The sequence below is a fragment of the Nycticebus coucang genome, chromosome 3 (genome assembly GCF_027406575.1).
Source record: "Nycticebus coucang isolate mNycCou1 chromosome 3, mNycCou1.pri, whole genome shotgun sequence".
In the NCBI taxonomy this organism is placed as follows: domain Eukaryota; kingdom Metazoa; phylum Chordata; class Mammalia; order Primates; family Lorisidae; genus Nycticebus; species Nycticebus coucang.
The window spans coordinates 95,355,488-95,360,562 of NC_069782.1; the positions used below are offsets into that span (position 1 = coordinate 95,355,488).

General features: G+C 48.5%; 1 pseudogene; it reads left to right on the top strand.

Annotated features, from left to right (window-relative positions):
- The first annotated feature begins 3,199 nt into the window (after window positions 1–3,199).
- Window positions 3,200–3,293, top strand: LOC128582742 (uncharacterized; annotated as a pseudogene).
- Window positions 3,294–5,075: the final 1,782 nt, after the last annotated feature.

Sequence of the window (5,075 nt, forward strand, 5' to 3'; positions counted from 1 at the left end):
AGTCTTTTAAGGCGTGACTTCCTTGTGCCTCAGTTTCCTCTTCTATAAATTGTTCACAAGCTGTATCTGAAGAATTATCCATCAGCAACTTCCTAGGACTGGCTGGGTGCTTTATCCTCCCTGTTTTCTGGCTTGGTTTTTCTAGGTTCTCCATAGCATTGTTTGCCACTTTACAGATGTGGAAACAAGGCTCATAGGTGACCCAGAGCTGCCTAACACATGTAATGAGAACCTACCAGGGCTTGTGTCTATTACCTCAGCAAGGATCCACTAAGCACTCATTGTATGTCCCAAGCTGAGCTATGCCCATGAGGTATAGCAGTGAGCAAGACAGGTTTGTCCTGGATGACGCCCATAGCTCAGTGGGTAGGGCGCAGGCCATGTACACCAAGGCTGGCGGGTTCAAGTCCAGGCCAGGGCCTGCTAAACAATGACAACTGCAACCAAAAATAGCCGGGCGTTGTGGCATGTGCCTATAGTCCCAGCTACTTGGGAGGCTGAGGCAAGAGAATCTCTTAAGCCCAAGAGTTAGAGGTTGTTGAGAGCTGTGACACCACGACTCTCTACGGAGGGTAACAGCTTAAGACTGTCTCAAAAAAAAAAAAAAAGAGGGCGGCGCCTGTGGCTCAGTCGATAAGGCGCCGGCCCCATATACCGAGGGTGGTGGGTTCAAACCCGGCCCCGGCCGAACTGCAACCAAAAAATAGCCGGGTGTTGTGGCGGGCGCCTGTAGTCCCAGCTACTCGGGAGGCTGAGGCAGGAGAATCGCTTAAGCCCAGAAGTTGGAGGTTGCTGTGAGCTGTGTGAGGCCACGGCACTCTACCGAGGACCATAAAGTGAGACTCTGTCTCTACAAAAAAAAAAAAAAGATAGGTTTGTCCTGCCTCTAGGAGCACCAGTTCCAGTACAGGGTGACAGACAAGGGAGGAAATGCTGGCAGGACAAGGTGACAGGAGCTAAAAAGACTTGGCAATGCAGAGGACAGTGGGCTGCTTGAGGCTGTCTCAGTTCCCTCCACGGGAGGACCGAGCAAAGCAAATGTTGGGAACTATGAAGTTTAAGTGGGGAAGGCTACGTTCTAGATCTTGGTTTTTCCAGCTTAAGTGAAGTGCTGACTCAGAGGGGGAGTTGGAGTACCCCACCCTCGAAAATACCCTGACTGAGCCCGCTTTCAGCCCCTGCCTATTACTCTCAGGCCATGCTCTGCCTGCCTGGAGTTTCAAACCCAATCATTTCCTTGTCTTGGGTGGTTTCCTGCCCCATCTGCTGTCCTGGAGTTTCTGTTCATCTATCACTCCTGCCAGACATATGACCCATGTCACTCTGAGTAACTCCAGGGACCCAAAGTGCCCTCACTCACTTCTGATTCAGTTTGAGTCACCCTCACTGTTTCTGGAAGGTGGCTCTTGGCCATTATTACCTCATGCCCCCCATGCCTGCCTGTGGGTGCAGCCGGTCCCCTTCCCCACCCCTACTGTTGAGCCAAGTGTGTGTCATGTGGGGGATTTGGGGAAGCCCTGGGAGGGAACCCTCAGACGCAGGGACTGACTCTCTCCCTCTACAGCACACCTCTGCCTTTTCCTTTCCAATAATCATCAACATTCTCCAGTCTACTTGCCTGTTTCCTTTTTTTTGTTGTTGAGACAGAGCCTCAAGCTGTCGCCTGAGTAGAGTGCCATGGCATCACAGCTCACAGCTTAAGCTATTCTCTTGCCTCCACCTCCCAAGTAGCTGAGAGCACCAGGTGCCTGCCACAATGCCCGGCTATTTTTTGGTTGTAGTTGTCATTGTTGTTTGGCAGACCCGGGCTGGATTCGAACCTGCCAGCTCTGTTGTATGTGGCTGGCACCTTAGCCACTTGAGCTACAGGCGCCGAGACCTACTTGCCTGTTTTCAACAGGAAAAGGAATTACCTGCGAAGAGCAGCGATTGTTAACTGATCATTAATTGACTGAGCCAGGCACTCTGTAAACATCATTAAGGGTCTCACAATATTCCATTATTTATCTTCATTTTCCAGATAAAGAAACCAGGACTTGCTTGACTTGGCCAAGGCTGCACAGCAAGGCATTGGCTGAACTGGGATGGAGCCAGCCCACATACTTAACCACTCCCTCCAGCTGCCCACAGATCCAGAGAGAAGAGGGAGATTACTCCACCCACTGAGTTTGAGCCTGCTCAGATCCAGCCTCTGTACTCTCGGGGTTCCTTCCTGGTGGTGCGGTAGGGGATGGAAGCTCTGAGCGGAGCCATCATTCACTCCACCTGAGGGTCTGAGGGCCATCACTTCCTTAATGGAAGCCCACAGGAGACAATCCCCCTGGCAGGGGGCCTGTGCTATTTGGTGGGAGTCAGGGCTGGAAGGGCCAGGCCTGCCTAACTCAACCCCCCCACCCTTCCCTCCTACAGCTGGTCCCTACTAGGCTCTGGATTCCTCCCACTGGGCTTCTCAGGCTTCAGCCTCCCTCTCCCAAACATCCAACCTTTACGCCAGATGCGGCTATGCAGCCCAGAGCTGAGCCGTGGAATACAGAGGCTGTTAACACATGGCCATAGAGCCCCTGGAATGTGACCAGTACAGCAAAGGAACTGCATTTTTTTTTTTTTTTTGTAGAGACAGAGTCTCACCTTATGGCCCTCGGTAGAGTGCCGCGGCCTCACACATCTCAGAGCAACCTCCAACTCCTGGGCTTAAGGCGATTCTCTTGCCTCAGCCTCCCGAGTAGCTGGGACTACAGGCGCCCACCACAACGTCCGGCTATTTTTTTGTTGCAGTTTGGCCGGGGCTGGCTTTGAACCCTCCACCCTCGGTATATGGGGCGGGCGCCCTACCGACTGAGCCACAGGCGCGGCCCAGGAACTGCATTTTAATTCTTATTTAATTTTAATTATTGCACATTTAAGTTTAAAAAGTGGTACTAAAGGCTGGCTACTCACACCTGTAATTCCAGCACTTTGGGAGGTGAAGGTGTGAGGCTCACTTGGGGCCAGGAGTTTTAGATTAGCCTGGGCACTATAGCAAGATTCCGTCACTACAAAATGTTTTAAAAAATTTAGCCAAGGGGCAGTGCCTGTGGTTCAAAGGAGTACGGTGCCGGCCCCATATGCCATATGCTGGAGGTGGTGGGTTCAAACCCAGCCCCTCCCGAAAACTGGAAAAAAAAAAAAAAAAAAGGAAAAAAAGAATTAGCCAGGAATGGTGCTCGCTTCGGCAGCACATATACTAAAATTGGAATGATACAGAGAAGATCAGCATGGCCCCTGCGCAAGGATGACATGTGTTCCATATTTTTACACATGTATATGTACAAATAAAAAAAATAGGGGTGGTGCCTGTGGCTCAAAGGGGTAGGACGCTGGCCCCATATGCCAGAGGTGGCAGGTTCAAACCCAGCCCCGGCCAAAAACTGCAAAAAAAAAAAAAAAAAAAAAAAAATGCAAAGTTTAAAAAAATAAATAAACTGGGCAGCGCCTGTGGCTCAAGGAGTAGGGCGCCGGTCCCATATGCCGGAGGTGGCGGGTTCAAACCCAGCCCCAGCCAAAAAAAAAAAATAAAATAAAAATAAATAAATAAATAAATAAATAAATGAGCCAGGTATGTGCCATTTGGGAAGCTGAGGTAGGGGGATCATTTGAGCCCAAGAGTTTGAGGTCGCAATGAGCTATGCCAGCCCGGGTGACAGATCAAAACCCTGTCTCAAAATAATAATACTCAATTCATGGGCAGCACCTGTGGCTCAGGGAGTAGGGTGCTGGCCCCATATATCGGGGGTGATGGATTCAAGCCTGGCCCTGGCCCAAACTGAAAAAAAAAAAAAAAAAAAAAAAGAAAGAAAGAAAAGAAAAAAATACTCAATTCAGATACTGGAAAACATATAGGTATGTTTGGAACAACTTGGATATGTGAATCTACTTTTTCAAATGCAAATTTTTTTTTTTTGTAGAGACAGAGTCTCACTTTATGGCCCTTAGTAGAGTGGCATGGCCTCACACAGCTCACAGCAACCTCCAACTCCTGGGCTTAAGTGATTCTCTTGCCTCAGCCTCCCGAGTAGCTGGGACTACAGGCGCCCGCCTCAAATGCAAATTTTTGAAATCTAAATAGAAATAATTTTCTGATGAAAATTTAACAAGTGCTGTAAGTATAAATTGTGAATCAGATTTTGAAGACTTAGTAAAATATCTCATTAATTTTTTATATTGATTCATATTGAAATGATATTGTTTTTATATATTAAATAAAATGTATTATTTTAAGCTGGGCATGGCAACTCACGCCTATAATACTAGCACTCTGGGAGGTCAAAACAGGTGGTTTGCTTGTGCTCAGGAGTTCAAGACCAGCCTCAGCAAGAGTGAGACCCCCGTCTCTACTAAAAAATAGAAAAATTAGCCAGGTTTTGTGGCAGGTGCCTCTGTTCCCAACTACTCGGAGGCTAAGGCAAGAAGATCACTTGAACACAGGACTTTGAGGTTGCTGTGAGCTACGCTGATACCATGGCACTCTAGTCTGGGCAACAGAGAAAAACTTTGTCTCAAAAAAAAAAAAAAAGTCATGTCTTTGTGTCCTGAACAAATTGACCAAAATGAGGCAAATTGCTTTCTTGGCCATAGTTTTCTCACCTAAAACCTAGGTAGCACCTCTCTTACAGAGCTGCTCAGAGGAATAAATGAGATAACCCAAGTAAAGCACTTAGCACAGTGCCTGGCAATAGCAGATGCTCAGAAAAAGAAATGTGACTATTACTGGCTTCCTTTTACCATGACACCTCAAAGTGCAATTCAGTAAATCTCAACATTTACTGATCTGGCTATTCGCCAGGCGGCGGGATTTGGTGGAGAGCAAACTCACAAGGGTTCTGTTCTCATGCGACCCCCATCCTTTAGGAGAGAGGTGGCTGGTAAACGAAGGCACAGGCTAAGTCCAGCTGGTGATAAGGGCTGAGGGAAAAATATACCAGGAGAGGTACTGGCAGTGGCTGCTCGCACAGGGGTGGTGAGGGAAGGCTGTCCTGTGGAGCAGGAGGCAGGGAGCTGCACCTGATCACCCAGGAGCCAACCAGGGGAAGCTGGGC